The 22,848-nt window shown below is 36.7% G+C and overlaps 1 pseudogene; it reads right to left on the bottom strand.

Annotated features, from left to right (window-relative positions):
- Positions 1-5,625: 5,625 nt before the first annotated feature.
- LOC128648299 (protein Tob1-like) lies at positions 5,626-13,145 on the bottom strand (annotated as a pseudogene).
- Positions 13,146-22,848: the final 9,703 nt, after the last annotated feature.

The raw sequence follows: 22,848 nt of genomic DNA, 5'->3' as shown, positions 1-22,848 counted from the left end.
CTCACATCCTAGGCAAAATTATTCTAGACTACACTACATTCTAGTAGATCACCTTGCCTTATCCTACATTCAACACTCGAATATAAAACACACCACATGGTCTGACCACTCTCTGGTCACGTGTACTATAAGATGGCCTTCGGCTCCCTTTAAACCCTTTCATTGGAGGTTGGATGAATCCCTCCTACTTGATAAAACTCAGATAAAACTTTTTGCCAAACATATAAAATCATATTTCCTTACGAATAATACTCCAGATGTAGACATAACTACTATCTGGGAAGCACACAAAAGTATTATAAGAGGGGAATTCATCAAAGCAAAAGCACAGATAGCCAAAAAAAACAGGGAAGAACTAGAGGCACTAGCCAAAGACATCACGGACCTAGATTATACACATAAAATATGTCCGGCAAATACCACAATACTAGATCAGCTTAATGATTTGAGAAACAAAATGAATACCCTATTACAAATTAAAGCCCAAAAGCAGATGTTACATTTACAACAAAACTTTTACAGAGAGGGAAACAAATCAGGGAAACTCTTGGCGAAAGCATTAAGAAAGCAACAACAGAAAACATATATACATTCAATTAACACTTCTAAAGGTAAGCAGTTAGAAGACTCCATAGGCATAGATGAAGAATTTAAGCACTTCTATCACAAATTGTATAATCTCTTTCCAAACAGAAATTCCAATTCCCATGTACAAATGTGCAAACAATTTTTAAAATACTCTCCAGTCCCACAATTGACTATTGACCAATGCAAATCCCTAGAACAGCCTATTCAAACCTCAGAAGTTCTTGCAGCAATAAAACAATTAAAACAAAGTAAAGCCCTGGGTCCCGACGGTTTCTCAGGCCTATATTACAAGACTTTTGCTAAGCAAGTTATTCCGCATTTAACAACGCTATTTAACTCTATCCCAAATGACCTCCCATTCCCAGATACTATGTTACAAGCAAATATCATGGTGTTAGCAAAACCGGGCAAGCCCCCCCAATTCCCCAGCGAATTTTAGACCGATATAGTTTTTAAATGTAGATTTAAAATTGTATGCTAAAATACTTGCGACCCATCTGAATCAAATTTTACCATCAATTATACACCAAGACCAGGTTGGCTTTGTTCCCAATAGGGAGGCAAAGGACAATACGATCAAAATTCTCAACCTTTAGACCACATTACAAATAACAAAACACTGACGATATTTCTTTCCACCAACGCCGAAAAGGCTTTTGACAGACTAGACTGCGACATTTTAATTTCCCAGACTTATTTATACAAAGAATCTTTGCCCTATACTCAAACCCTACGGTGCAAATCAGGGTCAATGGCATTTTCTCAGAAATATTTGAAATAAGAAATGGATCTAGGCAAGGCTGCCCCCTTAGCCACTCGAATCAGACTAAATAAACAAATTCAGGGAATAAAGTTAGACAACCAAATGCAGAAACTTGTGATTTTTGCAGACGACTTACTTTTAACACTCACCAACCCTAAAGATTCCTTAATTAATGCCCTTACAGAACTATACCAATTTAGTCAAGTCTCAAATTTCTCGATAAATTTAGCCAGGTCAGAATATGTCCCTATAAACCTACCACAACAAATGCTGGACAAAATCAAATCCTCCAGTGCTCTCAAATTATAAATCAAATACCTAAAATATTTGGGCATCCACATAACCCCAAATAAATCTGATCTCCGTAAACTTAATTATGGGGCCTTAATAACAGAGTTTCAAAGCTTAATATCATCATGGCTCCCTAAACCTATATCTTGGCTTGGGAGGATATAAGCCGTCAAAATAGTATTGCTACAAAAGGGCATCCTAAAAGATTTAGATACACTGCAAAATATTATAAATGACTATATCTGGCGTTGAAGACCGCTGCGCATTAATAAAAATACAATATATAAACTACCTAAACAAGGAGGTTTGGGAGTCCCACATCTCCGCTCATATAAGATAGCTGTCTCCCTCCAGAGAATAGCAGATTGGTGTAGATATGATGGAATAAATTCAAAATGCTGGATTCAGATAGAGTCTGCCATGGCTCTTACCCCAAATTTAAGTGGAGTTTGTTGGAACCTGACCTTTTTCAATAAGCAAACCATCTCATCCTCCTTCATTACCAATGAAACCTGGACAGACTGGAGATTTCTCCGCAAATCACCAAAAAAATCACACCAAATTACTCTCCCCTTACCACATTATTACACAATTCAGACTTCCCCCCCAGGTTTTCAACAGAGCTTTATGTCACCCCCAGAGTTCAGGGAATTTCTTCCCATATATCTACTAGTGGATGGCAAAAAAAAATAAAAAACCACACATCAACTAGATAAACTTAATCACAATTTTCTGTCCTCTTGGTTTAGAACCCACCAGGCCAAACACTTTATCCTCACACATAGGAACAAGTTGGATTTTACAAGATTGCTCACAGTATTTGAACACCTATGTACATCCGAAAAGCCGGTCCCCAAGACAATATCTATTTCATATAAACTAACATTGACCAATACCATCCCTCTCCTCCCAACATATACCAAGAGATGGGACAAGGAATTGAATACCTCCACCTCACCACAGACATGGTCACTTAGGTTCAATCACCTGTCACAATCAGGCCACTCATCTCATGCAAAAGAAACAAACATAAAATGAATGATGAGATGGTATCTAACTCCAAACAAAATAAAATACATATTTAAAAAAAACCTCAGGCTTGTGCTGGAGAGGTTGCCAACAAGAAGGCCACATTTCGCATATTTGGTGGGAGTGTGCTCACATCAATCCATTTTGGACAAGCCTCTTTAACAATTTTAACGAAGTCTTAGGTTCACAGCTATCTCCTTCACCCAAATTATTATTACTTAATCACCCAGCAAACATTCCCTGTAAGATAAGAAAACATATATATCAAATTATACTTAATGCAGCCAACCAATTAATTCCAAAATGCTGGAAATCTAATCGTACACCCACCATCCAGGAATGGATGGATTTGGTCAGCAAAAATCATGTGTTGGAAAGATTTCACTACCTCAAGCTAGGACAACTATCCTTTTTCCAAGACATACAGTTTCTGTGGGAATCTTTTACATTAGGGAACATCCACATTTAAGGTTCTACCGTGTAACTAATTCTTAGAAGAGTGCTCAAACCTTCTAGTTCTCTCTCTCTTTCCTATTTTTACCTTGGTCCTTTCCTTTTCTTTGTTTTACTTTTTGCAGGCATTTGATATATGTAATGTCAAATGTTTTAAATTGTTTAATGGCAGAAAAACAAGAAATAATTCCGAACCCAATGTCCACCTAACCTTACATAAAAATTATAAGGGGTAGACAACCTTCGACCAACGATGCTTTGGTAATCAGTTATCCTAGACTATAATCTCTCAATAGAGTACATTAAGACTACCTGGACATTAGCCCACATGAAAGAAGAAAACCGCAGAAGCCTGTCTAGATCAGACTAAACCTGATGGTACTAGGGTTAAAACAATATTAGTGTAATTGACATTGGATATACCAAGTCTGTCACATGCTTTAATATTCTGTAATACTTGAATTTATTTCTAAATAAAAAGAATTCTTAAATATGCATGTAAGTTCATTGTTTTGTAAAATGTATGTATAAATGAGCAAAGATGAGCTCCTAGTTTGGATTTGCCATAAAGTGATAACTTAATAACACTATTCTGATAATGGTATATATGTTTCTGAATGATTTATAATTTCTATTAAATTCAAGGTTTTAAAACTCTGTTTGATCCATTTAGCAACACACTATCAAACTAGATGGTTGCATCAATGACCCCATGTGTTAAATAGCCAGTGAATCAAATAATAGAATCTTTTTATTCCAATCCTTATTTTGATTTATATATTTACTTGAAATATCTTTAGATTTAATTTTCTTTTGTATTTATGTTGCTATCATGACATTTATCATAATCCTAGGTAGTCTCACATGTTATTTTCTTATATTATGAAGTATGCCTCTTATGTTAAAGGGGCATTTTATTTGGAATACAACCTTCATTGATTACATAGGGAATGCAATTGTTACAATATCGAAACTTCAATTGTAACATCAAATTGTGTTTGTTCTCTTGGTATTCTTTGTTTAATTCTAAAACTAATTCTGGTCATATGCAATTATCAATATCCTTGAAATGGCAAGATTAGTTTTTTTTGTTTTTTTTCGTTTGTGAAAAACCTTTAATAAAGTGAAAATAGTTGTACTTCATACAATTGAAAACAATGCTTCACTATCTTATATAAAATTATAAATTATAACCACTGTGGAAAGTAGCTTACATTTAAACTAGAAAGAAGCAGAGAAGGCGCCACATAGCATAATTCTGTGTGATATACCAAATATAATATTGTAGCTCAGGTACACTCACGTGTTAGAAAGCACCAAGATGTGGTGCTGGCTGGACAGACCGGAACCTCAGAGTTGTCTGGTAAAACTCTCCTCTCGGACTTGCACTCCCAGGAACCAAAATAGTGATCACCAAATGATCTGTGATACTTGGGTATCAGGAGAAGCACTATAACACCTCCAGCAATTAGAGGGTTACTCCACACCAGGATATCCAAAAGAGGCAATGTAGCAAGTTTGTATGATTAAAAGTGTTTATTTAAACACATTAAAAACACAGCAACGCGTTTCTCAGTATCAGGTACTGTTTCCTCAGGCTGGCTTCTTTATAGATTGAATCGTTGTGGATGGCCTCATACATAGAGTAGAGCTGCCTTATATTCCCCTAACTACTAGGGATTTTTTTGGACTTTAACTGTTCATTGGGACTATATTGTTTATACAGGTTTAACACCTTGATTTCAATATATGCATGTGTATATATATATGCATACGTGAGACTCCATTTTGAGACTATATTATACTTAGAATTGTGAGTACCTTTTTCTCTGTATATCTTGTCAAATTGCATATTTTGATAGCGCCCCTATCCTATACTTCTCTTTTGAGTGTATATATATTGTACATTGAAACTAGAGCATATATTGAAGCTTTTCTGACTCTAAATTATGGTCAATGCAAAACAAACGCCTGTCAGAAATGAAATAAGTACATTCAAATTAACGTAATTTAAAATAAAATTTTAATACAAACTAAATATATAAACTATTTCAGCTCTTAACGTGTAAGACACTGCCTTAATATACTTTAACATTTTATCAAGTATTGCACAATTTAGATACAAAAGTTACAATTACATATCAATTTTATAGCAAAAATCTTAAATTTGTAACAGAAAATACAACTCTGAAAATACAGATATTCCCAAATATTAGTTTTACAATGAGGAATAGTCTGATTTCTTTTTATCTTTCTTTTTAAACATTTCACACAAAAAAAAAGATTACTTTATTTTAGGAAAAAAACTACATAAAGTAATCACAGACCAAGGTAAAAATATTGAAATGTGTGTGTGTATATATATATATATATATATATATATATATATATATATATATATATATATATATATTTATTTATTTTTTTTCATCTCCCAAACGCAAATATTTCCCATTTTAGAAAAAAAACTTCAAAGCTTATAAAAAAAAAAATTGCATGTGCTTATGCAACCAACTTTGAATGTATACAGGCTACAAGCTGAGGAAATAAATCTCAAGGAATAAAAAACCCTTGGGTTCATGCATTCAGCTTGTACAATACTTTGGATACGTAAGCAAATATAGCTTCTGGCTAGTTTGCCATAACTGGCTGGAATTGCTGGTTTGAATACTGCATGTTACTCAGGCTGTAAGTTAAACCATCAACTAAGGATTTCTCATTGAGACCCCCATATGCTGCAAACATATCAAAGGCATTACTATATTGTAGAGAACCAAGGTTAAGAGGGTTGTCACCAGGGCAGCTTAACCTCTTAAGGACATATGACGGAATGTTTCCGTCATAAAACAATTGAGCAAACTGAAAGCTGTGTCCTTAAAGGGTTAAACTGGTTCTTGCTTGATCTTGTAGACTTGGAAAAATAAACTCTTTTGCATAAGGGGAAAGAGCAGAGGTCTTCTGCTGAAGGTTAGTGAGACCTAGTGCATATAAAGAGTGCATGGAGGAAGACATGGCACTCTGTTTTATCAAGTTATTGACATTCTGTGTAGGAGCGGATCGAGCAATTTTATTATGGCCATTGTTCTTCATTTTCGTAGATCCAAACTTTGTAGCAGCAAACATGGCTGTTGTGAAGGTTATAGGCTGGTTGGATCTGGGCATAAATGTTGGACTTACAGTAGAGTCGTCTCCAAAAGGAGGCGATGGAGAGCTTGATACAGAGGATGACTGGTCAGTTATTGGCATGAATGCCTGAGCCTCAGGGTTAAAGCTATTTTTTATCTCCTTATCCAATTCTGATACATTTTCATTGTTGTCATCAACATAAAGTACTTTTTCTTGTCCTTTCTCATCAATTTGATAAGAAACTTCTGAAGGATCTATCCATACATTGAGGTCCTGAGGAAGGTTTCTGCGTATGTCCTCAATGTCCAAGCCACTCTCATTGGCAGCTTGTTCTATTACAGGTTCCACCTTCTCTCCTACATGTATACATCTATATCCTGATCCTTTATAGGGCCTGTCAGGATACCAATGTCCTTCATACTTTTTCTTTAAGAGCCTTTCCGACTCTTCTCCAAAAAGAAGTACTAGTTTGCTTATATTTTGTATCTTGCCAATTTTTAAGTGAGCAGCCAGGATGTTGTCCATTAATGAGCGCAACAACAAAAGATTACTGTTAGGGTCTAATAGCAACCTTGTGGTTAACAATGATTCTATGAGTGAACACATTACTGAAGTGCCCATTCAGACTATGTTTTTTAGATTGGAGGAGCAGCTCAAGAATGAGTGCAGACACTGGTGGGACTTGGATACTCTGAGGAAATATCTAAATATTAAACAAATACCAAGAGGTCTGCGTCTATTCAAGAGCTGCTCTTTTAAAGATAACTCTGCCCTGCTGTCCGAATGGGAAACAGCACTCAATGAATACTCTTTCAAGTTAATCAATATATTAATATCACATAGAGAGAAGCTTGTGAATTAGGCAAGTAAAGAAATTGAGGGAATTCAAAAACAATTACAAACTGTACAAAATAATAATAAATATGAAGGACTTAATCAACTAGTATTGGATAGGATTGACAAATATGAACAAGATATTATTAATCTTAAAAATAAAAAATTGGCTAGGGACAATGATGACTATACACAAGGTGTAGTATATACATATATGAAAAAAACACAACAGGTGAGTAACATCACTAACCAAAGAGGAGATTTGACAATAGTTCAAACACCTACTGTTGGGTCCTCATCAAACACACAAGAATGGACAATAGTTGACAAACCTTGCAACAGACATAGAAACAATAATTTTCGTAACAATTATAATCACCATTCTAACCGCCATTATGAGCCCAGAGAAGAGTTCCAAAGGGATTATTATACCCCCAGGAACCATCTTAACCATTCAAATAGAAATAATTACCATTATAATAGGAACTATTATGATAATGAATCACATAGAGGACCATCAAATTATGTAGGCCCCAATAGAAATAACAATTTTAATAGATATGAATCGAATAATAGATTTGAAATCTTGAGAGATAACACTCCTGTGAGATCTGATACACACTTTAACTCAAGATCTGAATATCATCATGGCCCTAGGCATGCCAATAACTCTACACACCGATCTAATCACAATACCTATACTAATCCAAATGTCCACACGAGCTCTAATTTTAACTCTCATTACAAACAGAACAGTTATTATCATAACAATACACATGACTACCAATCACACACCAATAGACAGAACCAAAACTACATTCCAGCAAATTCGAATCACAACTACCACTCTCGTCCATCTGTCCATAGCTCATCTTTAGATACATCATCTAGACTTAGGATAGATAATCAATCTTATGATCAACCTTCCACGTCCACCAATACAGATTCATTTAGAAGAGAGAATGAAAGTTATGATCAGTCTTTTTTAGACAGGCGCCCGAAATTGAGATCCCATCAACCGAAAATAGCAGAGTTTTTGCAACCACTAGTCACCAATACTCCAAATCAGAGAGGAAAAAGGGCCCACGAAGACGTGGAAACAGAGGACGAAAATCAACCGTCAAAAAGAATAGATTACAGAAATTAGCCAGTGGTATTTTTAATTTATCTTCCCACCAACTATCTAATGACGAAATTAGAGTCTTAGGGAAAGGTTTGTCCTTCAGTCCATCTAATTCCCACAATATGTTTGAACTATATGTGGATGTTAACAGGTTCATTAGGAAACTGTCTTTGCAGAAATATTTTGCAGAGAAAAAAATTAAACTTGACGCTTGTCCTGTTTTAACTGATAGAATGGACACGAGAATATCTCAGGATATAGTGTATTATGAACCAAAAAATTTGACAGACCATCTCCTTGATGATTATGTCCACACTGATCTTAAAAAGAAATCCAATTTTTCTCCTGTTCTAAAGAACAATGTTCATATAGAACTGTTCAAAGAATATATCTTAGAGGATCTAGAGAAACTATCTAAAACTGCCCACTTCAAAAATCACAATTTAAACTCTTATGAGATGAAAGCTCTCAAAACCCTCAAAAGTAATTCTAGCCTGGTAATTCGCCAGGCGGACAAGGGGGGTGGGATAGTGCTGCAGGATCTATCTGATTATCTGTCTGAGGCAAATAAGATATTGGGCGACAATAGATATTACCAAAAGCTTTATTGTGATCCCACTGAAAAATTTCTCAAGATTCTATCAGGTATTATAAATTTTGGATATCAGGAAGGTATTATAACTTCAGCTGAAAAGAATTTTTTAATTCCTGTGAAGCCCAATTGTGCTTTTTACTATCACCTCCCGAAGGTGCACAAGAATACCCAGTGTCCCCCAGGAAGACCCATTATTGCTGGTATTGGAAGTCTGACAGATAATGTATCTGCTTATGTCGATTGGTTTCTTCAGCGTTATGTCGTCACTCTAGATTCGTATATTAAGGATTCTCCTGATCTGATAAAAAAATTGGAACAGATCAGACCCAATGAGAACACAATATGGATCTCGTGTGACGTACATGCTTTATATTCCAACATACAACACCACCTTGGTATCCAAGCTATATCAAAGTTTTTGTTAGATGATCAGTATATTCCTACACTTCAGAAAGAATTTTTATTGCAATTAATTTCTTTTATATTAAAACACAATTATTTTGTTTACCAAGATGAGTTTTATTTACAGATACTAGGTACTGCCATGGGGACCAGGTTCGCCCCGAGTTTTGCCAATCTATTTATGGGCATATTTGAGGAACAATACATCTACAATTCCCCACACGGGGCAAGCCTGGTCTTCTATGGCAGATACATAGATGATCTCATATTTATATGGGAAGGTGACATTACTTCTGCGGAAATATTTGTGCAATATCTCAATTCCAATCAGATGGGGCTAACTTTTTCCAGTTCTATTGAATCTAAGACAAGAGTATTTTTAGATTTGTGTTTGACTTTCTCCAATGACAACAGAATCACCACTACCACACATTTTAAAACTGTTGATTGTAATAGTTATTTGAACTATCATAGTAATCATTATGGCTCATGGCTTAAAAACATTCCATATGGACAGTTCAAGAGAATACGTAGGAATTGCAGTCATATTGAAGACTTTGAACAACAAAGTCTTATTCTTAAAGCAAGATTTGAAGAAAAAGGTTATCCTAAATCATTAATCGACACCGGATATGAACGTGCTAGATCTGACAATAGAGATTCATATTTTTTACATAACAAAAATAGTAATAATACAAAAACAACAGATCACTGTAATTCAACCTTTATTACTCAATTCAATGTCAATCATGGCAAAATTAAACATATCATTAAGAAACATTGGAATTTGGTTAAAAAAGACCCTATTTTGGGTAAGATTGTAGATCCCGAACCAAAATGTGTTTTTAGACGAGCTCCTACACTAAAAAGTGTCTTGGCACCTAGTAAGGTGGTGGTCCACAAGCCCAACCGAAGAACCAATTCCAATATACCATCAAAAACAAAAGGCATAGGGAAGTGCCATCTCAAGAAATGTAATATGTGTAAATATATTAAACCAGGGTGTAAAACATTTTCATCCAACATCACCAAAAAAATCATACAATATCCATCAATTTTTGACATGTACATCTATTTATGTAATATACTTGCTAACTTGCAATCTCTGTGGGATTCAATATGTAGGCCGTACTTGTAGGCTTATTAGGAACAGATGGAATGAACATCTGAGAAATATTAAGAACAAAGTTCCTAATCATAGTGTCCCCAGACATTGCAATAATACACACAATAGTATTAACAATACATTCAGCATATGTCCTCTAGAATCGATCCCCCAGTCCCATTTATATAATAGATTTAATAGGTTGAGACAGAGGGAGACATATTGGATCTATAAACTTAAGACCCTGTTTCCCTCTGGGCTCAACCTCAATATGGATCTAGCAGCTTTCTGAATTCCCTATTTTGATAATAAACAAATTGCTTATTGCTCATTCTGGCTTTCTGTACCATCATACCCAGTCTGTGCCATCCGCCTTATCATATATATTTTTACCCATCTCATCCCCTTTCTCTCTTGTTCTCCCTTATATATATCACGTGTTACTACATCACAATACACGTATACACTACACTACCCTTATATATACCATTCCTTTCCCTTTTTGTCCCCCTCCTGTTTTTCTTTCCCCCATAGTTCTTTTGATTTTCAATATTGGTGACCAATATACCCATCTCTCTTTCTTTTTATACATTTCTACATATCTATTCCACCATTCATTACATCACATCAACATCCCTCTTTTCCCCATTTAGGGTTAGTCAATCCTCTTCTTCTTTCTCCTTTATATTTATATTTCCATTCACAATAATTTTTCCTTTTATTTTTAGTCATCCTCCACATTAGTGATATGATCTTTAATATTATGCCTGGTCTCTCTCCCACTCTCCCAGCCCATTAGGATATCATAGAGACACTATAGTCACAATTACTGCCCTTAGGCACCCATTATACCTAATCACTAGGAGATCATAGAGACATTCACTGCCCTCACACATCCACTGCCCTTAGGCACCCACTATATCAAATCACTAGGATATCGTCTAGACATTTAGTCACATTCACTGCCTTCAGGCACTTATTATATTCACACAGGTGCCCAGTTAGAATATGCGAATATCGGTCTTTGCATTAATCTATCTTTAGTTTATTTTCTCTTTTCTCCAGTATTATCTAGTTATTCCCCTGGTATATATGACATTCTCTTTTTCTTTTTTTTTTATTCACACTGTGATCTTATCCCCTGTCATAAATTGCCCATTCGTTATTTAATGTTTCTCATTGGCCATTTTTCATTAAACAGTCATTGGTTATCATTCCTTAGTATTCACTTCCTACTGGTGGCTGATTGGAGGCTCTTCACACACCCCCATCAGTCACTATTCCTTTTGTAAACGGCAATTTTTTCTCTGTGAGCCGTCGGCTAATGCTGTCATCACAGTGGTCTTGTGGTCTCTACACTGACCATTGGAATATCTTTAGTCTTACCACTGACCTAATTTAGTTTGTTGCACTTATACTTTCACTCGATATTCCCATGAACATTACTGCTCACTGCACCACGCCCCATTACACTGACACCAATGACGTGTATCAACCTCCCCTGTTGCCTAGGCAATGTAGTTCACGCTTAGATTTGGCTTAACGGAGTTATCATACATAAGCTAATAATAAGTTGTCTAAACATTTATTATATCATTTTTCCAATAAAGAAGTTTAGTTAGTTTCTTTTGGCTCTTCACCATTGAATTTCCTTCTTTCCCGATTCACACTTTGCATGTCCCCCACACGCCCCCCCCTCCCCCTCCCTCTTTTTTCTGACAGCATACTAATATTCACACAGAAAACACTATATCGATCACATATGGTTATATAGTTATATCATTCTTTATTTCCCCTTCTCCATTTCTCACATTAGCAATAACCAAATGGAATCTTTAATGAATCCTGCTTTAATAGGATAGATACGTTTTTATTATCTACTCCTACTGACTATTGGAATGTACCATTAGCAGTTTGATTTTGGTGTCATTTTTTCTAATAATAATTTTGTAATTTTATACATCTTAATGGTGACTAGTTGTTCTTTGGAGAAATGTCACAGTTTATTAATTGCATGTATGTACATATTATATGTTATGTGTATATTTTCAAATGTTTTATACCTAATTTGATTTAATATTATTTTCTCCCCCCCCACACCCTTATGAACATGGTATTACCTGGTAAGGGGCTGGAATTTTTTTCCTCTTTCTGATTGGTTGCTTAGGGTTTAAATATGGCAGCTGTGAGTTTGTTTGTTATACAGCCTGATGAAACAGTGTGTTACACTGAGAAACGCGTTGCTTATGTTTTTACTATTTTAATAAATTTTAAAGATTTATTCATCTCCTCACTTGCTGCCTACCTTTTTGATCTTCTGAATCGTTGACTCCTTTGGAACTGGTCTAGCCTCTCCTCTAGTCAGTTGAGGTGTGGGACTGGACACTGCTGGATTCCTATCTGCTGACTGACTCCTGCCCTAAGGCATCCCTGGACTCTCCCTGGTGAGACGAGGATTCGCCCCTGTGATCATATCCATTTGGTCTACCGGACAACAAGCGGTTCCGGACTGCTGTTTTTGCACATCTGTGCTCTACATCTCGTGAGTAGGATTCTTTTGTGCTCCTAGTCTGTTTTATCATTTACCATCTGATCTGCACCATGTGGCGCCCTCTATTTTGATTTCTCTTCTCCAAAAATGTTTACACGTCGTCTGGGCAGCTTATTGTATAGATATGAAATAATAAAATTTAGTGCTACTTGAATCTCAAGCTGCATAACTGCAACAGCAAAGTTATCAACTTGTCTTGAACAATCCAAACAAAGGCAATATCAAGTGAAGTAAAGGTAATGCAATGTCATTCAAAGTGCTGTCACTTTTGTACCTTCTGTAGCACGAACATGGAACCGTGCAGTTATTAAAATGCACTGGTCACAGAATAAGTGACGCCACACAGCTGTTAACGAAAATTTCACTCCGTCCCAAACGTCATAGAATACTTCTTAGTGAAATGGCAAGATTAGTTAAATGCATTTTGCAATTTTAAAAATCTAGAGGGTGTAAATTCATGTGTGCCATTCAGATAACATTGTGACCACACCCATGGATTTACAAGGGAGAGGGCACTGATTGGCTGATTGCAAGCCTGTCAAAAATAAATTAATGAGGGGTCCGTCTGCAATGGCTTAGATAAAAGCTAATCACAGAGTTTAAAATTATTTTATAATAAATGTTATTTCATCAATCAAAATGGATTTAGAAATAAAGGGATCAGGTTTATTTAATTAAAAAATAATTTCTGTTGTTGACTGTCCCTTTGAGTAATTTGATGTATTCTTGCATTTGATCTGTCATAATTTAACTTTAGATTAATAGTATAGATAATTGTTTTTTTAATCTTGAAACGTATGATACTGTATTTTCTTCTACTAGATACGACGAGTTCACGGATTCATTCACTTCCTACTGGTGGCTGATTGGAGGCTCTTCACACACCCCCATCAGTCACTATTCCTTTTGTAAACGGCAATTTTTTCTCTGTGAGCCGTCGGCTAATGCTGTCATCACAGTGGTCTTGTGGTCTCTACACTGACCATTGGAATATCTTTAGTCTTACCACTGACCTAATTTAGTTTGTTGCACTTATACTTTCACTCAATATTCCCATGAACATTACTGCTCACTGCACCACGCCCCATTACACTGACACCAATGACGTGTATCAACCTCCCCTGTTGCCTAGGCAATGTAGTTCACGCTTAGATTTGGCTTAACGGAGTTATCATACATAAGCTAATAATAAGTTGTCTAAACATTTATTATATCATTTTTCCAATAAAGAAGTTTAGTTAGTTTCTTTTGGCTCTTCACCATTGAATTTCCTTCTTTCCCGATTCACACTTTGCATGTCCCCCACACGCCCCCCCCTCCCCCTCCCTCTTTTTTCTGACAGCATACTAATATTCACACAGAAAACACTATATCGATCACATATGGTTATATAGTTATATCATTCTTTATTTCCCCTTCTCCATTTCTCACATTAGCAATAACCAAATGGAATCTTTAATGAATCCTGCTTTAATAGGATAGATACGTTTTTATTATCTACTCCTACTGACTATTGGAATGTACCATTAGCAGTTTGATTTTGGTGTCATTTTTTCTAATAATAATTTTGTAATTTTATACATCTTAATGGTGACTAGTTGTTCTTTGGAGAAATGTCACAGTTTATTAATTGCATGTATGTACATATTATATGTTATGTGTATATTTTCAAATGTTTTATACCTAATTTGATTTAATATTATTTTCTCCCCCCCCCACACCCTTATGAACATGGTATTACCTGGTAAGGGGCTGGAATTTTTTTCCTCTTTCTGATTGGTTGCTTAGGGTTTAAATATGGCAGCTGTGAGTTTGTTTGTTATACAGCCTGATGAAACAGTGTGTTACACTGAGAAACGCGTTGCTTATGTTTTTACTATTTTAATAAATTTTAAAGATTTATTCATCTCCTCACTTGCTGCCTACCTTTTTGATCTTCTGAATCGTTGACTCCTTTGGAACTGGTCTAGCCTCTCCTCTAGTCAGTTGAGGTGTGGGACTGGACACTGCTGGATTCCTATCTGCTGACTGACTCCTGCCCTAAGGCATCCCTGGACTCTCCCTGGTGAGACGAGGATTCGCCCCTGTGATCATATCCATTTGGTCTACCGGACAACAAGCGGTTCCGGACTGCTGTTTTTGCACATCTGTGCTCTACATCTCGTGAGTAGGATTCTTTTGTGCTCCTAGTCTGTTTTATCATTTACCATCTGATCTGCACCATGTGGCGCCCTCTATTTTGATTTCTCTTCTCCAAAAATGTTTACACGTCGTCTGGGCAGCTTATTGTATAGATATGAAATAATAAAATTTAGTGCTACTTGAATCTCAAGCTGCATAACTGCAACAGCAAAGTTATCAACTTGTCTTGAACAATCCAAACAAAGGCAATATCAAGTGAAGTAAAGGTAATGCAATGTCATTCAAAGTGCTGTCACTTTTGTACCTTCTGTAGCACGAACATGGAACCGTGCAGTTATTAAAATGCACTGGTCACAGAATAAGTGACGCCACACAGCTGTTAACGAAAATTTCACTCCGTCCCAAACGTCATAGAATACTTCTTAGTGAAATGGCAAGATTAGTTAAATGCATTTTGCAATTTTAAAAATCTAGAGGGTGTAAATTCATGTGTGCCATTCAGATAACATTGTGACCACACCCATGGATTTACAAGGGAGAGGGCACTGATTGGCTGATTGCAAGCCTGTCAAAAATAAATTAATGAGGGGTCCGTCTGCAATGGCTTAGATAAAAGCTAATCACAGAGTTTAAAATTATTTTATAATAAATGTTATTTCATCAATCAAAATGGATTTAGAAATAAAGGGATCAGGTTTATTTAATTAAAAAATAATTTCTGTTGTTGACTGTCCCTTTGAGTAATTTGATGTATTCTTGCATTTGATCTGTCATAATTTAACTTTAGATTAATAGTATAGATAATTGTTTTTTTAATCTTGAAACGTATGATACTGTATTTTCTTCTACTAGATACGACGAGTTCACGGATTCATCCTTACTTGTGGGATATTATCCTGCTAACAGGAAGTGGCAAAGAGCACCACAGTAGAGTTGTATATATAGCTCCTCCCTTCTCTCCACCCCCAGTCATTCTCTTTGTCTATACTAGTAATAGGAAGAGGTAAAGTGAAAGACAAGGGCTACTCATGGAGTAAGGTTAGGATTCCTAGGATTTTGTCCTTTCTCCAAGAAGGATTGGAGAAGGGATTATCAGCTAGTTCCTTGAAGGGACAAATTTCTGCTTTGTCAATTCTACTACACAAGCGCCTGGCGGATGTCCCAGACATTTAGTCTTTTTGTCATGCTTTAATCAGAATCAAGTCTGTATTTAAACCTATTGCTCCGCCATGGAGTTTGAATTTAGTTCTCAATGTTCTTCAAGGGGTTCCGTTTGAACCCATGCATTCCATAGATATAAGCTTTTTTCTTGGAAAGTTTTGTTTTTAGTTGCTATTTCTTCTGCATTATTTCTTTCTGAGCTTTCTGCATTACAATGTGCCTTATCTTATATTCCATTCTGATAAGGTGGTTTTGCGTACTAAACCTGGATTCCTTCCTAAGGTTGTTTCAAATAAGAATATTAATCAGGAAATTGTTGTTCCTTCTTTGTGTCCTAATCCTTCTTCTAAGAAGGAGCGTCTGTTACATAACTTGGACGTGGTTCGGGCCTTGAAGTTTTACTTACAAGCGACCGAGGATTTCCGTCAAACATCTTCTTTATTTGTTGTTTATTCTGGAAGATGTAGGGGTCAAAAAGCTATGTCTACCTCTCTTTCTTTTTGGCTGAAAAGCATTATTCGCCTGGCATACGAGACTGCTGGACAGCAGCCTCCTGAAAAGGTTACAGCTCATTCTACTAAAGCTGTGGCTTCCACATAAAAACGATGCTTCTGTTGAACAGATTTGTAAGGCTGCGACTTGGTCCTCCCTTCATACTTTTCCAAATTTTACAAATTTGATACTTTTGCTTCTTCTGAGGCTATTTTTGGGAGAAAGGTTCTTCAAGCAGTGGTGCCTTCCGTTTAGGTATCTGTCTTGTCCCTCCCGTTCATCCGTGTCCTGTTGCTTTGGTATTGTATCCCACAAGTAAGGATGAACCCGTGGACTCGTTGTATCTAGTAGAAGAAAAGGAAATGTATGCTTACCTGATAAATTGATTTCTTCTACGATATGACGAGTCCACGGCCCTCCCTGTCATTTTAGGCAGATTATATTTTTTTTTTCAAAACTTCAGTCACCTCTGCACCTTTTAGCTTTTCTTTTCTCTTCCTGTACCTTCGGTCGAATGACTGGGGGTGGAGAGAAGGGAGGAACTATATATACAGCTCTGCTGTGGTGCTCTTTGCCACTTCCTGTTAGCAGGAGGATAATATCCCACAAGTAAGGATGAATCTGTGGACTTGTCGTATCGTAGAAGAAATCAATTTATCAGGTAAGCATAAATTTCCTTTTTAACATTTATACAAATTAATGTATAAAGTTGACCAACATGTCTAAAGTAATGCCACTGTAACAGCAAACACATGTTCACGTATCTGTGCAATTATTTTATTGATGAGCATTGCTCAATAATTGAAACGTAATTGTGTATCCGTGATTATTAATTTATTTGGATCTAGTAGTGTGATGGTTATATTTTAGATCTGTTTTTAATATCTTAACAGCTGTGTTTATAACGATATTATAAAATAATTGTTTTGAATATTTAATGATGCTAAATAATATTTTAAAGTTATGTAGTAATCGATAGGCAATTAATAAAATGGCGGAGGATAGGGAGTTCACGGATGTGCACTTCCGTTTAATCTCTGTGACGCATATTCGTCATTGCGCAACAAATAGCATTCTTCCTATATGATGTTTGATTAATCTAAATTCATATGTATATCATCCTAGTTAACGTCTGTTGTATATTTGAGATATTTTGGAGATATAAATTTATAAATATTGCTTAAATGTATACTCAAATATTAAAATATTATATGAAGTCTGATCTTTACCTGGTTCAGCCTCTGTCCCGCTTGCTCCCAGGTCACCGATTTGAGGGGCACTGGCCTCTAGGTCAGGAGTCTCATGGGCATCAGTTGGGGGCTGGGAGGGGGGCAAGGACCACACGCTTGCAAATGCGGAGGGGAAAGGAGATTGAGGAGCCCCTATAAAGTCTCCTCATGTTCAAGAAGGACTAGTTTCCGTGGGGTTGGGCTCGGATCCTCACCTCTCTGATAGGCACAAGTCCAATCCCTCATGAGGCAGACTTTCTTCCGCAGGTGCAACCTCATATCTCAGAATCTCCTACACATTTGAAAAGGGTATCCTCTGGACGTCTGACACTGCATAAACTGATAAAGCGACAGACGCCCAGATGGCATCTTTTACTGCCCCAGTAAAAATAAAATACACTAACAATAACTACAAATTATTTTTTTAATTCAACAAACTTGAAAACCTGTAAGAAAAAAAGATAAAAATAATTAGAATATAAAAGCAAGTATGTTATTTCATAACACATTAAAAAACATTTTTATCTGTAAGTATAATTCTAAAGTCATCTTCTGTCTATGCTATAAACTTTAGTGTTTGTTCTGATATTAAAGCCAGGTTCAGACTGGATATCTATATATACATAATTTGAAAGAAATCACATTAAATTGGCTAATCAAGAGTTGACTTACATGTTAACATTTAAAATTAGACAAATGAATGTCTAATATACTATTTTGTGCAAATATTCATTAATTATTCAATTGTATGAGGGACATAATTGCATATATGTCATGTCCCATCCAAAACTAAAATGCCTAAATGTCACCTATGAAATTATTTCAGATGAAATGTATCCCTTTATCTGTATGATCGGTCACAATCTGAGTCCTCTATAGCACAAAGTAGCGGGAATGTATATGAAATAAATATACATTGTGAAAAATAATTGTTAGACACATTCAATTAATTTATGAATGATTCCACCATTATTCCTCCTATGATTCTTCTGAATAGCATGCATTGTGCAAACTAACTTCATGCATGATCTCTAAAAGTTGATTCTAGTCCAAATATAATTTTATCTGCATTGTGTCACATTCATCACTTTCTGAATAGAGGATTGTGTCTGAAATACCATCTAAAATAAATGAGAGGAAACATAAGTATTTCCCATAGAATGTATCCTGCCTCCCCCAGTCTTGTTCCAGACATTGTGTACACTTACCATGTGAAGGTGTCTTTAGAAGTTGTATAAGTTAGCACAGTTGAAAGACAGTGCCACACACATGATCACATTGGTATTCTTCACTTCCAGTCTGTAGATTAAGTAAATTTCCCTATTTGAAAATAAAGTTAAAATCAAATATCTAGAAGTGGTACATAGTTCTGCATCCCTCCCCCTAACATTAAAGGGACAGTCAAGTCCAAAAAAACCTTTCATGTTTCAAATAGGGCATGTAATTTTAAACAACTTACTTTTATCACAAATTTTACTTTGTACTCTTGGTATTCTTAGTTGAAAGCTAAACCTAGGAAGGCTCATATGATAATTTCTAAGCCCTTGAAGGTCGCCTCTTATAACATGCTTTTGTATTTGCTTTTTTACAACAGGGGAGAGTTAGTTCATCTAAACCATATAGATAACATTGTGATCACACCCGTGGATTGTGGCAGACACTGCACTAATTGGCTAAAATGAAAGTCAATAGATAATAAATAAAATATCATGTGATCCGGGGGCTGTCAGAAGAAACTTAGATACAAGGTAATCACAAAGGAAAAAAGTATTTATTTTACAAGATATGACGATTCCACGACTTATGGGATATCGCCTCCTGGTCAGCAGGAGGAGGCAAAGAGCACCACAGCAGAGCTGTATATATAGCTCCTCCCTTCCCTCCCACTCCAGTCATTCTCTTTGCCTGTGTTAGTGATAGGAAGAGGTAAAGTGAGGTGTTAGTTATAGATTCTTCAATCAAGATTTTATTATTTTTAAAGTAGTGCCACTGAGTGCTACTTTGTTCTGGGATGTAGCCTAGACCAAATCACTCTCTTCAGTACAAAAGGAGAAGCATTTGGTGGCTTTAAGGCAACAGGAACTGGTGGGACATATTCTCACTGAGCCTCCTATACATATTTGCTGCCCTAATACAGATAGCCTAAGCACTTTTAACTCAGGCTGATCTTTGTCCACAGGGCTATGGGAGGAAGAGGACCTCTGAAAACCTGCTGGACTGCCATGCTGTCACACAGCATTCGAGGTAAGTGCTAACTTTATTATTCTGGGGACTCTAAATTCTCGCAGAGGAAAGTGAGCACTACATTTCTCCTTTCACTTCTCAGGGGCTGAGACAAATGAAAAGGGCCTTTAATGTGAGGGGAATGTTTTTAATTACGCTGGGGCTGGAACCCCACAGTGTTACTTTCATTCCGGTAGTTGTATTGACACACCGGGAACTGGCATTTTATGGTTCAAGCTTATCTCCCCACTCTCGATATTGGTGTTATAGTCTGACCGATCGAGAGGTATGTTTTTCAGTGCTATGGTGTTTATAGCAGTAGAAAGGGAGTGTTTACAACGAGTGTACATAAAACAATGGCATCCATCTTGATTGTTTTACACTCCCACAATGGGCGGGAATATGTCATAGTTCTGTCCAGGCGGCTCCATTTTTTCTACTTTTGCCGCTCTGGAGTCTCAGTCTGATACGCCCACGATGGGCGGAGCTAGGCTGCGCTGTAGAAAGTTTGGCGCGCCTTTTATGCAGGACCGCAGTGACTGAGTTTTGGCATGATGTACTCAGTTTAGTTCGGCTTGGAGTATTGTCTATTTTGGGGGTCAGTCTTCTTTTAGCTGACACAAGGGCCATCGTGTTGTGCACTTGAAACACGGTTTATAAAGTGTATTTTGGAATATCTGCTCATATTTACTTTTATGCTGCATGTTGCGCTGTGTTCTATAGCTGGACTAAAGACATAAGCGCCATAAGCCAAGCAGATTGTGCTTCCGGTCATTTTGTATTATATGAACAATAATAATGGCACCGGGAGGGGATGACACGCCCACGGGTGGCGGAGATGTACGGGCATGATTGCGCTCTCTACCTCCTTTGTTCTTACGGAGGATGGAGCGTTTCACATACTTTCACGCTCTAGATGTACTTAGTGTGGCAGATTTACAGAGTCCCTATTTGTTACCCTGTTGAGGTCCAACACTGTTACGCTATAGACAAAACAGTATTCTGTTGGGTTGGTTCATCCTTTAGGATGCTTTCAGGGCTCTCTAAAGAAGAAGGATTGGAGAAAGATGTATCAGTCTTTTATCTATATATTCCTTCTTCAACTCTGGCTGTTATGAGTCTGATGACATTTGTCACCCCTTTCCAGTATAACTTTATGAACCACAGGCACCTTTTTTTGTAAAGGTCTTTCTGCTTCACTTGGGGTGACCTGGAATGTTTTTAACACTCAAATATTAAAGTGTTACTTTAACATTTAAAGTCACAGTACAGTTTTCTTGGTGTCAGTTTATTACAGCCTTTACAACTGTTGGTTTGCTAATCCATCCCTAGTGATTTGGAGGGATATTTGCTTGCACTAAAATAGTTTTCCTTTTATGTTTTAAAGACATAGTAAGATGTATTTCAACTGTTTATTTGTCCTTTTCTCTTTGGTGTCTTTGGACAGAGCGAATGCAGGACAGTAACATGTTTGTATGTGTAGACTTTATTACACTATCCATGCCACAATGTTTTACATGGGTTGCCCAATTTAATTTAGGATCCACAGGCAGGGCTCTGCGGTTCCTTGCAAAACCTTGGTTTTTAATATACATAACAATGTCTTGTTGTAGCAATATCTATGTTGTTACTGGTTTGTCTCTACACAGAGATAAGATGTTCCTTTTTTTTTTTTTTTTTTTTTTTTTTTTAAAAGAAAGACAGAAAAAAGGGTTTTTTTGTTATAAAAACTGTGGCTGTTTTTTGGTTTGTTTTCAATCATCCTTAGTATAGGATGGTACAAACTATCACAAGGATCAGTTTTTTTCAGAATGAAGAGACATTACCGTCCTGTTCTGAGTGCATTACGTTAAATGAATGTCGGCTGTTTGCTGGTTATTCCTATCTTTTATAACTGAACAAACGCACTAAAGCATAGAGTTAATTTTCCAAATTCATGGAAAATCGTTCCTATGTTCAAATTTATGTTTGCCCGTTGACAATTGCTGTTAGGGGGTCTGTTTCCTAGGGGCCTCTAATTTCTTCTATAGATTCCAGCCAAGCCCACCTGGAGACCCAACCAGACTTGGAACTAGGGTAAACAACCCAAGAACCCCACTGCTGCTCTCAAGACAACATGAAGGGGTGGCCCTCGATCTGGGACTGGATCTAGTAGGGGGCAGACTTTCCCTCTTTGTCCAGGCTTGGATAAGAGACGTTCAGGATCCCTGGACACTAGAAATCGTGTCTCAAGGGTATCAGTTGGAATTCAAAAATTCCTTCCCAAGGGGAAGGTTTCTTCTTTCATGATTGTCTGTAGACCAGATAAAAAGAGAGGCGTTCTTACGTTGTGTAAAAGACCTCTCCACTATGGGAGTAATTTGTCCCATTCCAATACAGGAACAGGGGCAGGGGTTTTACTTAAATATTTTTGTGGTTCCCACAAAAGAGGGAATGTTCCGACCCATTTTAGATCTCAAGAGTCTAAACAAGTTTCTCAGAGTTCCATCCTTCAAGATGGAGACTATTCGGACAATTCTTCCATTGATCCAAGAGGGTCAATATATGACTACCGTTGACTTGAAGGATGGATATCTTCATATTCCTATCCACAGATATCATCACCAGTTCCTGAGGTTTGCCTTTCTGGACAAACATTTTCAGTTTGTGGCTCTTCCTTTTGGGCGGGCCACGGCACCCAGGATCTTCACAAAGGTTCTAGGGTCTCTGCTGGTGGTTCTCAGGCCACGGGGCATTGCAGT

This window comes from Bombina bombina, chromosome 2 (genome assembly GCF_027579735.1).
Source record: "Bombina bombina isolate aBomBom1 chromosome 2, aBomBom1.pri, whole genome shotgun sequence".
NCBI classification, from domain to species: domain Eukaryota; kingdom Metazoa; phylum Chordata; class Amphibia; order Anura; family Bombinatoridae; genus Bombina; species Bombina bombina.
Note: the sequence above shows the minus strand (reverse complement) of the source record. Positions and strands in the feature narration are given on the sequence as shown.